This window comes from Rattus norvegicus, chromosome Y (assembly GCF_036323735.1).
Source record: "Rattus norvegicus strain BN/NHsdMcwi chromosome Y, GRCr8, whole genome shotgun sequence".
NCBI lineage: Eukaryota > Metazoa > Chordata > Mammalia > Rodentia > Muridae > Rattus > Rattus norvegicus.
This window is the reverse complement of record NC_086040.1, coordinates 930,842-943,720: the sequence shown is the minus strand read 5'-3', so window position 1 is coordinate 943,720 and position 12,879 is coordinate 930,842.

Genomic DNA, 12,879 nt, shown 5'->3' with positions numbered 1-12,879 from the left:
TGGCTGTAATCCTAATACAGTGTCCTGGAAATCTATCTATTCATTGCATATCTGATTTACATAGCAAGTTTCAGGCCAACATGAACTTCATAGACATGCTTTCAAAAAACAAAACAACAAAAAACAAGCAAACAAAAACCAAGGCAAACATATACTTAAGATTCTTAGAACTAAAAGTGTAACTCGGTTATTAAAGTGCTTTGCTCTGTATGCAGTCAAACAGTGCTGTTACACCAAGAAACTGGAGGCAGAAGAATCAGAAGTGTAAATACATGTGGTTACATGGAGACATCCTTGACTATATGACATCATAAAAGAAAAAGAAAACGAGGGAAACCTCATCTGTTGATGGTGTTATTAATCAATCTTTTTGCATTTTACATATGTGTTTTTTAAAATAAAAAATGTAACTGACCTCTGTGTGTCTGGTATTCAATAATTTATAAATATTGGTAATATAATCACATAGATTTAAGGTACAGGTGAATTGTACTGCATTGCTTTAGATGTGTTAGCATTTTAATAAACTATGAAAACAATCTTGTGTGAATTCAAAGTCACTTGACTTATTGAAATGTACCTAAATGTACCTACTCTTATATTTAGAACTGTTAGCAATTGTCTACCAACTCGAGTCATCTTATAGCAGGTGAGCTTTATACCAGAATTTTCTATGAGATTGTTTCTCTTGGAAATGTCAGATAAGAGACCCATGTAATCTCCCCAATATAGGTACCCAAATAAGACCTGAACAAGGAGGGGTAAAGCTTATGAAGCCTAAATTTTACATTAGAACTGCAAGCAAATTTGGGATGCTGAGAGGGAAAGAAAGTCTTCCCCAGAGAAAGGTCATAACAATTGCTTATCCAATTCCAATACCAAATAGTTCCCATCTACCAAAAGGAGTCTTTTTTTTTTTTTTTTTTTTTTTGATTAACAGAAAGGACATGGCTCTCCATTGACATACTAATGATTACATCTCAAAGCTCTCAGGGTAGCCTCCTGGCCCTTCTATCTCTCCCACTCTTCCTGTATGATGCTAGAACCCAGGCTGTTCTAGATTCCGTTCTCTTTATAATGGCAAGGTTTCCCCTTGCCCTGACTATCTTCTACTTTTTTCCTGGTATTATTGCTATCATCTGTTATTCTATTTTCTCTTCTCTTATAGATGGCTCTGGTCATGTCTAGTCTGCTTCTTTTTCTCTCAGCTTTGATTTCTCCTAGAAATCTGTGGATGTTCTCCCTTTCTTATCCTAACAAAAAACTTCTCCTCTAATCACAGAGTGGCTATCTCAGAGATTTCTTTCCTGCACCATTCCCATAAAATATTTGACTCCAGAATAAACTATCTTTTATCTCCTTTAAGGTGAGAATGTGTTTCTTATATTAATCAATCACAATTGTTTTTAAGACAATTTATCACAAAGGCTAAATTTGGTCACCATCATATTACTTTAGCATCAAGTTTCCTTGTAACAATTACTAAATTTTTTCATTTAATTTCTACAATAGCTCTCACATCTTAGACACAAACATTTAAAAGTTTGAAACTGTTTGCCAGACAAGGTATTATGTGCCTCTAGTTCTAGCACTCAGAAGGTGCATATAATCTATGAATTTAAGACAAACCAGTGCTATATAAAGCGATGCTGTCTGAAAAGCAAAAACAAGAACAAAACAAAAAACAACTATAAAAAAAAACAAAAAGTTTGTATATTTTAGTTTTATTCTGATTTTCTAGAAATAATTTTGTTTAAATTTGTCCACTTTTAGTCATTGACAAATAAGCATCACCCACATTTTTATAATCATATGGATAACAGCCCTTTAAACTAATAGTTCTTAAGCTAAATAACTTAAAACCTCTTTTTACCTTCTAGAATATTGGCTCTTAATATCTAGGGGTTGTAAGCTGACTTTTTCTTCTTTTTGTTTTAGACTATAATCCCCAAATTATTGTTTAATATTGACATATATAAAAGTTCATGCCTTGGGCAGGAGAGATGGCTCAGTGGTTAAGAGCACTGACTGCTCTTCCAGAGGTCCTGAGTTCAATCCCAGCAACCACATGGTGGCTCACAACCATCTGTAATCCGATCTGATGCCCTCTTTTGGTGTGTCTGAAGACAGAGACAGTGTACTCATATACATGAAATAAATAAATAAATCTTCTTTAAAAAGTTCATGCCTTCTACTTTTTCTTATGTATATACGCTAACATTATGAACATCTTTTTATATTATTGAATTTATATTATATTATATTCTTGAATTATGAAAATCTATTTCTCCAAACAGGCCCTCAGCATATTGGTATTATAGCTCCAAATTATCTATAAGTTGTATACTATATGGTGCTGACAAATATCCTGCCTCAACCTTCTAAGTGCTGAGATTACTGAAGCTAAACAACCACAATACTTATTTTCTAACCCCTAATTTTGGATTCTATATCTAAATTCCTACTTAGCATATCCAATGAATTTACTAAAGAGAGTTAACAGTTTGAAATAGTAGGCCTGGAAAACTCTTACAAATTTGCGTCAACCCCAGGTCAAATCATAGATCCTAAGGAGAATCTAAAAAATAGATTTTAAGATGTTAGACAATGAGCAAATATAACAGTTGGACACAAAGAGAAATGAGCCTGCTTGGCCAGGAGGCTGGAGATGTAAATTCTGCAGGGTCATAATGCCTACTACTTTCTGCCAGATTTCTCCAAGTTTTCCTGAATGAGAATATTTTTATTTCTTTCATGATATTTATTTGCTTCATATTTGTTATCTGCTTTTATTTCTGCCCCACTGAGCCCCAGAGTCTTATTATTCTAATAATATGAGGAGACACCATTACATAAGAAACTATTTAATTAGAAAGGGGCCAATGAGTTTATTTTAAGAAAAAGAGACACTAGAGGAATGAATGGTGAGATCATCCCAAAGCCAGAAAAGCAATGACCCTTCTGACCATAAAAAAAAAAAAAGGATAGAAAATAAGAAAGAAGAGTGTAGGGCTTCAACATATTAGACCTCGAAAGAAACCATGATTCCTGTGTCAATAGGAGGTTATCTGGTTAGGTTGTTAGCAGAAACAAAGGCTGAACTTTATGTTTTAAAAACTACAACAGGGCCAGTTACAAAAAATGTGAGACACCACTTTGGGGAGATGTCGCGTGCCCAATGTCCCGCCAGCAAGAACGACGCGTGGCAACAGGATTCTTCTGCGAGCAAGCCTTTACTGTGTTACAGCTCTTCTTAGTGTTACAGCTCTCTTAGTGTTACAGCTCTCTTGAACAGGGACTCCGAGCAGCAAAATCGCTCGGCTTATATAGACAACAGTATGCTAATTATCTCTCAGGGATTGGTGGGGCTTGGATCACCCCACTACTTGTCCTCCAGGGATTGGCGGAGAATGAATCACCTCATTAGCATATTAACGGTCAACTAACACCTGGTGCATAAACCGCACATGTGCAGTACCGCTGTTCACCACTAGAGGGAGCCCTAGCAAGGGGACAAGCCTGCACATGCGCAGTAAGTCGTTTATATCCAGACAAGGCTGATGTCGGCACCATCTTTGTTTTGCTGCACCGCTCTCTACAGGGAGACAAGAACACACTTTAAGACCATCACCTCACATCTGAAAGTATTGTCAGGTTGGGCCATAAACAGGATACTAACAGTTTTGTAGTGATTCCACACTTCCCTTTTTGCCCTGGGCAGACATCTTGTCTGAAAATTTGTTACTACCATTACCTTTACTCCTCAAAAAATTTAAAGTTGTTTTACATCTGTATATCAATTCATTTTAACTGCCCTCTGACTGAAGAATAACATTAAGGATGCTTTCTTCTCCATTCCCCAACAAATTGCTGTGTTAGCTGCTGACAATGAAGAACATCAACATACTACTACTGAAGAAGAAAAGAAGCATTGTATGACACTCTGTATCTTGAAAAGTCTTTTTGTAACGTTTCCTCCAAAGAACTATGGGGAGATTTTGAATCCTAGACAGAACTAGTCCTGTCCAGGAGAGCTGGCTAATTTCAAAAGGCATATATATTCCATTGTAAAGCAAATGTGGGTTGACTCACAATGGATACAGGGTGTCATACAATGCTTCTTTTCTTCTTCAGTAGTAGTTTGAAAGACAAAAATATCTTGTTCCACCCATTCAGAACCTGCCCCACATGTGGCCCATACATATACAGTCACCCAATTAGATAAGATGTTTGAAGCAAAGAAGTGCAGGCTGATGGGAACAGGATGTAGATCTCTCCTGAGAGACACAGCCAGACTACAGCAAATACATAGGTAAATGCCAGAGGCAAACCACTGAACTGAGAACGGGACCCCTGTTGAAGGAATCAGAGAAAGGACTGGAACAGCAGCTTGACAGCACACCTAAAAGCTCTAGAACAAAAAGAAGCAAACACACCCAGGAGGAGTAGAAGGCAGGAAATAAACTCAGAGATTAAATCAACCAAGTAGAAACAAAAAGAACTATACAAAGAATCAACAGAACCAAAAGCTGGTTCTTTGAGAAAATCAAGATAGATAAACCCTTAGCCAGTCTAACGAGAGGACACAGAGAGTGTGTCCAAATTAACAAAATCAGAAATGAAAAGGGAGACATAACTACGGATTCAGAGGAAATTCAAAAAATCATCAGATCCTACTACAAAAGCCTATATTCAATAAAACTTGAAAATCTGCAGGAAATGGACAATTTCCTAGACAGATACCAGGTACCGCAGTTAAATCAGGAACAAAGAAACTGTTTAAACAACCCCATAACTCCTAATGAAATAGAAGCAGTCATTAAAGGTCTCCCAACCAAAAAGAGCCCAGGTCCAGAAGGGTTCAGTGCAGAATTCTACCAGACCTTCATAGAAGACCTCGTACTAATACTATCCAAACTACCCACAAAATTGAAACAGAAGGAGTGATACTTTTATGAAGCCACAATAACTCTTATACCTAAACCACACAAAGACCCAACAAAGAAAGAGAACTTCAGACCAATTTCCCTTATGAATATCGACGCAAAAATACTCAATAAAATTCTGCCAAACGGAATCCAAGAGCACATCAAAACAATCATCCACCATGATCAAGTAGGCTTCATCCCAGGCATGCAGGGATGGTTTAATATACGGAAAACCATCAACGTGATCCATTATATAAACAAACTGAAAGAACAAAACCACATGATCATTTCATTAGACGCTGAGAAAGCATTTGACAAAATTCAACACCCCTTCATGATAAAAGTCCTGGAAAGAATAGGAATTCAAGGCCCATACCTAAACATAGTAAAAGCCATATACAGCAAACCAGTTGCTAACATTAAACTAAATGGAGAGAAACTTGAAGCATTCCCACTAAAATCAGGGACTAGATAAGGCTGCCCACTCTCTCCCTACTTATTCAACATAGTTCTTGAGGTTCTAGCCAGAGCAATCAGACAACAAAAAGAGATCAAGGGGATACAGATTGGAAAGGAAGAAGTCAAAATATCACTATTTGCAGATGATATGATAGTATATTTAAGTGACCTCAAAAGTTCCACCATAAACACCTTCAGTAAAGTGGCTGGGTATAAAATTAACTCAAATAAATCAGTAGTCTTCCTCTACACAAAAGAGAAACAAGCCGAGAAAGAAATTACGGAAATGACACCCTTTATAATAGTCCCAAATAATATAAAATACCTTGGTGTGACATTAACCAAGAAAGTGAAAGATCTGTACGTTAAGAACTGCAAGTCTCTGAAGAAAGAAATTGAAGAAGACCTCAGAAGATTGAAAGATCTCCCATGCTCATGGACTGGCAGGATTAATATAGTAAAAATGGCCATTCTACCAAAAACAATCTACAGATTCAATGCAATCCCCATTAAAACACCAATCCAATTCCTCAGAGAGTTAGGCAGAACAATTTGCAAATTCATCTGGAATAAAACAAAAAACCCAGGATAGCTAAAACTACCCTCAACAATAAAAGGACTTCAGGGGGAATCACTATCCCTGAACTCAAGCAGTATTGATAAAATATTGCTCAGAGCAATAGTGATAAAAACTGTATAGTATTGGTACAGAGATAGACAAACAGACCAGTGGAATAGAATTGAAGACCCAGAACTGAACCCACACACCTATGGTCACTTGATTTTTGAAAAAGGAGTCAAAACAATCCAATGGAAAAAAAGGATAGCATTTTCAGCAAATGGTGCTGGTTCAACTGGAGGTCAACATGTAGAAGAATGCAGATCAATCCATGCTCATCACCCTGTAAAAAGTTTAAGTCCAAGTGGATCAAGGACCTCCACATCAAACTAACAGATACACTCAAACTAACAGAAAAAAAATGGGGAAGCATCTCAAACACATGGGCACTGGAAAAAATTTCCTGAACAAAACACCAATGGCTTATACTCTAAGATCAAGAAATGACAAATGGGATCTCATAAAACTGCAAAGCTTCTGTAAGGCAAAGGACACTGTGGTTAGGACAAAATGGCAACTAACAGATTGGGAAAAGATCTTTACCAATCCTACAACAGATAGAGGGCTTATATCCAAAATATACAAAGAACACAAGAAGTTAGACCACAGGGAGCCAAATAACCCTATTAAAAATGGGGTTCAGAGCTAAACAAAGAATCCACAGCTGAGGAATGCCAAATGGCTGAGAAACACCTAAAGACTAAACATCTTTAGTCATAAGGGAAATGCAAATCAAGACAACCTGAGATTTCACCTCACACCAGTGAGAATGGGTAAGATCAAAAACTCAGGTGACAGCAAATGCTGGCGAGGATGTGGAGAAAGAGGAACACTCCTCCATTGTTGGTGGGATTGCAGACTGGTATAACCATTCTGGAAGTCAGTCTGGAGGTTCCTCAGAAAATTGGACATTGAACTACCTGAGGATCCAGATATACCTCTCTTGGGCATATACCCAAAAGATGCCCCAACATATAACAAAGACACATGATCCACTATGTTCATAGCAGCCTTATTTATAATAGCCAGAAGCTGGAAAGAACCCAGATGCCCTTCAACAGAGGAATGGATACAGAAAATGTGGTACATCTACACAATGGAATATTACTTAGCTATCAAAAACAATGACTTTATGAAATTCATAGGCAAATGGTTGGAACTGGAAAATATCATCCTGAGTGAGGTGACCCAATCACAGAAAAACACACATGGTATGCACTCATTGATAAGTGGCCGTTAGCCCAAATGCTTGAATTACCCTAGATGCACAGAACACATGAAACTCAAGAAGGATATAATGGGAATAATGTGGGAATAATGGGAATGCTTCACTCCTTCTTTAAAAGGGGAACAAGGATACCCTTGGCAGGGAATAGCAAGGCAAAGTTTAGAACAGAGGCAGAAGGAACACCCATTCAGTGCCTGCCACACATGTGGCCCATACATATACAGCCACCCAATTAGACAAGATGGATGAAGCAAAGAAGGGCAGGCTGACAGGAGCCGGACGTAGATCTCTCCTGAGAGACACAGCCAGAATACAGCAAATACATAGGCGAATGCCAGCAGCAAGCCACTGAACTGAGAATAGGTCCCCCGTTGAAGGAATCAGAGAAAGGACTGGAAGAGCTTGAAGGGGCTCGAGACCCCATATGAACAACAATGCCAAGCAACCAGAGCTTCCAGGGACTAAGCCACTACCCAAAGACTATACATGGACTGACCCTGGGCCCCAACCTCATAAGGTAGCAATGTGCCTAGTAAGATCACCAGTGGAAGGGGAAGCCCTTGGTCCTGCCAAGACTGAACTCCCAGTGAATGTGATTGTTTGGGAGAGGGCGGTAATGCGGGGAGGATGGGGAGGAACACCCATAAAGAAGGGGAGGATGTAAGGGGGATGTTGGCCTGGAAACGGGGAAGGGGAATAACAATCAAAATGTAAATAAGAAATACTCAAGTTAATAAAGATAAAAAAAATGTTTCTTTGCTTATCCTTTCCTCAGTGTAGGACTAGAGTGAAAGCAACTTATCTCTCTTTTGGTCCAATATGCCCTGTGGTAAGGCTTGTGCCCATATGTCTTAGTTATGGTTTCCTGCTATGAACAGACACCATGACCAAGGCAACTCTCATAAGGAGACCATTTAATTTGGGCTGGCTTACACATTCAGAGATTTAGTCCATTATCATCAAGGTGGGAATATGGCACCATCCAGGCAGGTATTGTATAGGAGGAGCTGAGAGTTCTACTTCTTCATCTGAAGGCTGCTAGCAGGATACTGACTTCCAGGCAGCTAGGATGAGGGTGTTAAGTCCACACCCACAGTAACACACCTACTCCAAGACCACAGTATTAGTGCCAAGCATATACAAACTCTCACACCATATGGTAACCATTGGTTGGTTACAGCTGATCCAGTTATCCTGACTCCATTGGTGACTAGGCTGCTTCCATGACCAAACAGAGATGCTTTCTGTCTGAGGGAGCAGAGTGTCCTGGAGGTGTGAGAACCTGGCCTGAGAAATATTTAGCAAGTCCTCACACTCATGAAGGAAAGGATCTTAGAATTATCCTCAGATATTAAGGTTACAGGATTGAGACTGTACAGCAGTGGAAATCAGAGAGTGCTGATAAAGCAACATAATCTGACCTTGAGATATATAGACTTTTGATATATGTCTGTCATTTGTCCCTTAGGAGTGTTTTTATAGCATAGGAAGCTGTTGAAGTCAGATTTTGGTGGAGGGTGAGCTGGTTAGCTTCCCTTACTAGTATAGCATTTGCAGCTATGCCACACAATCAGGATGGCCAACTGAAGGTCACTGAACAGGTGCTATACACTATGACTGAGGCCTATATGAGGATCTGAGCCAAAACCTCCTTTGCCACCATGTGTCATAAATGAGAAATGGGAGGAGAGATGGTTTAGTAACATCTGGTAAGACCAAACTGGGGCTCCAGTTAGAGCCTGCTTTAATTACTGGATTTTCCCCCCCTCGGTTTCAGTGCACTATTCTCCCTCAGTGAAACTATTCTCCCTCAGTGGGAAAACCGGGACTGGGCTGTTTCAACAAATACAGAAATCCACACTCTGCATTCCAGATCACTGGAATTTTCATACTTGGTTCTTGATTTGGGGAGCCTGGATGCTGAGGATGGATTATGTCTAGGCAGCTCTGTTAGGCCGAGCTTTTATTGCAAAAAGGAGTCTGCTGTTTGGGAAACCTAGAAAAAAATTTTTTTGAAAAATACTACCTGAATGACTGGAGCAGCTGGAAAAAGATATTTTTTTCCATCTTTATTAACTTGAGTATTTCTTTTCTTTTCTTTTTTTTCATCTTTATTAACTTGAGTATTTGGAGAATAGCTCTTTGCGTCCCTTGGTTTGGTGTTTTATAGCTTGTTTGCTTTTTGACTTTGTGTGTTTTGCTTCTCTATGCAAGTCCATGATATACTTTGGGGACTGTTGTCACCTGCTGCCAGTGTTATAATCACAAACCTAAGTTCATTTACTCCTTGTCAGCTAGAAAGGGCAAACAGCCAGGGCAGTTGTTGGAGAAAGAAAAAGTTTTATTTAGAAGACTACTAAGAAGGCAGAGAGGCAGACAGTATCACAACAAAGACTGTGTTCTTTTAGAGTAGCAGGACTTTTTAAAAACCTTTAGTCAAGTGCTTAATTGCCTGGCTGTGCATGGTTGGGGCATATGTCTTAGGTGCCAGCATAAGCCAGCAGAGAGTGTTGGGTCCCCTGTAGCTGGAATTCCTACAGGCATTTGTATGCCAAACTCCTGTGTCAGAACACGAATCACTCTTAACCACGAAGCCATCTCTCAAGTCTCTTAACCCACTAGGTGGCTTTTGTCAGACTCACCAGTTGCAGCAAAGCCAGTGGAAAACTTCTAGACTGCACTCTGCCTTCCAAGGATCAGAGATCCATTGTGGAATGGTAGGGGTGGAAAAGACAGAATATGAGAGCCAGAGGATGTGGATGGCTACAGGTCAATGGTATTCCTTCTCATACAGCAGGGCAGCTGCACATATGAACTCACAGAGGTTCTGAAGTCATGCAGAAGACTATTGCAATAGTTACAAGTACACATGTGACATCTGAAGCCACACTAAATTCCAGTGTCTTTCTTATCCTTGTATTGTCATGAAGTACCCCATGAACAAGGTACCTCAAGAAGCTAAGATTGATTCACTGGGAGCTCACAGTACCAGAGGGCTGGCGTCCTTGACTATGATGGAGATAGGCTGGCAGGCAGGCACACAGAATTGTGCTCAGAGCATTTAGCAACCGTCCAGAGCCAAGTGCAGCTGGCCGTCTCTGACTATTGTCAGGGTCCAGCCTCAATTCTGAATGACAGTTCTCAACTGGAAGCAGGGGAAAAAGTATAAAAGACTACTTTGGAGTACAAACCGACAGGCAATTTTTCAATGCTTAAAGTTTCTTCAATTCTTCTTCTTTGTTGTCTTCATCATCTTCCTCCTCCTCCCTCCCTCCTCTTCCTCTTCTTCCTTTCATTCTTCTTCTCCTCCTCCATCTCTCTCTCTCCCTCTCTGTCTCTCTGTCTCTGTCTGTCTGTCTGTCTGTCTCTCTCATACACACACACACAAACACACACACACACACACACACACAAACACACACACCTGCAGCTTGAGGCTCCACACTCTGCACTTTCTTGTGTGCTCTTCTTTTCTCCTCTGTACTTTTCTTTTCTCAAACTCACACACACATACACAGATGTCTTAATTCCTCTTTCACTCTCACACACACTCGTCATACACACCTCACACATATCTCACACATATCACATGCACTTTCCTTTCACTCACACACACATTCTTCATACACACCTCACATTCTCTCTTCATTCACTCTTCACACTCTCTCTTCACTCACGCTTAGCTTCACATGCTCCTCTCGTTCTCTCTCGCCTCCTTCTTGCCCCACTATTTTAATGTTACTCCAAAAGCAGGTTTAAAGAAAAGACATTGCACAATCATTGCCAAATCAAATTCAAAAGAATAACCACATTGCACAAAGAATTAAGAATTACAGTTGTTACCCAAGGTTTCAAGCTTTCCCTAATTCTCAGGCCTGTGACCAAAATAATAACAATTGCAAACTTATCATTAGTTAAACTTTAACTTTCGACCTACTATACTTCAGAGCTCAGAGCTCTGAGCTCAGCCTGTTGCAATTTCCTGGGAAGCTCTAATGATAAATGACAGACAAAACTGCCAGGCAGTAGTCAGAAAGAATCAAGTTAACCCTTAACTCAATAGTTCTGCTAGCTTTCTGCTCCTTTATATTGCACACAAACACTCTCCTAAGAATTCCACTATTTTGACTTAGTTTTACTAGTATGTAATTTTACGTATTTTATACTTCCTTATCTAGGATCCACTGTTAAGTGTTATATAAAACGTTTTTCGTTACTTCAATAAATTTTTCCTTTCTTGGAGTCCCAATGTTGGTGCTAATTCATTTTCTAATAAATCCTTTAAAGTTTCTTTGCAAGTCAAGCATTAATCTGAACTATTATTGTGCAGTTACTACATTGATTCCAAGATGAGCACACACAGCATGCACCTGGGCCATTAGGACTGTGCTGTGCTGTGCCCTTATCTCTCAATTTCCAATTGTTTAAGAATCATTGCATCAGGGAACATCTAGTTACACAAAATTCACCAGAGCAGAAGGAGAAAGAAGTAGGAAGGTCAGATGTAATGGAATAATTATGCACACCAAGGCCAACTGCAAAACAGCCACGCACAAATGAAAGCTACACAGCTGTTGTGCAGGACTAAGTTTAGGAGAAATGGGAACAACTGGCTTTTTATAAAGAGCTGCTTCAGGTTACTGAGATGTCTCCATCCCAGCCTACTGCAGGCAGCCTCTTATTTCAGATGGTCAGTCCCCTGGAGTGATGTGTGTCCTGCTTCTCAGGGTCCCAGATGCCACCCTTTTTAAGTGGCGGTCATTGTCATGGTATGCTGTGAAAAAATGTCATACATAGAGAGCTGTTCAGAACAAACAAAACCTAACTGTCCAGCACCACCATATCATCTGCATGCAAACTCAGGCTGTCACCTGTCTAATCACCAGAGCATCCAAAGTCTCACTGTGGAAAGACTAGAGCTTCAGACAGTCCAAACCTCCTATCACCCATGTAAAAGTCCACACAAGTGACTGTTAAGACTTGTTACTGTCCCCCCAACCCCACACATTTAGAAGAGCAGGGGAGTAGGATTAGGGTAGGGAGTGACCTGGTGAAGGGTAGTGATGGAAAGTGAATGAGTAAAAAGTAATCAAAAAAAAAAAAAAAAAAGCTCATACCCAGGTCTAGCTCTGCAGAGGACCCATCTGTAGAGTTTCTGGTTCCCACAGCTTTAGACTTCACAGTGCCTATAATGCCCAGTCCTCACAGCTTCTGACTATGTAAGACAGTGAATGAAACTCCACAGACTTGAAAGCAAATGACTGGCCAGAGACCACAGAGTCTGTCAATTCTAAATCCACCACTATTAACTGTCTCAGTTCACAACTTCCACCTCCCTCACAAGTGCAGTCCTTCATCTTCCAGTCTCACAGCTTGTCACTGTTGAGAGACCACAGCATTTAACTGCCCAAAGCCCATAGCTTCCAAGTATACAGAACCCCTCACTCTCTTACTATGCAAGATCAACAGCTTCTACCTTTATAGACAGTCTGTGTGACTTTAGGTCCCAGAGTATCTGACTGCCCACTGTCCACAGGATCTAGCTTCCAGGAATATGCATGGTCAACGGCCCAGCATGAGCAATGATTTCTGACAGTGTATTACCCACAGCCTTGGGCCAGCTAGAGTTAATATGTGCGTACAGT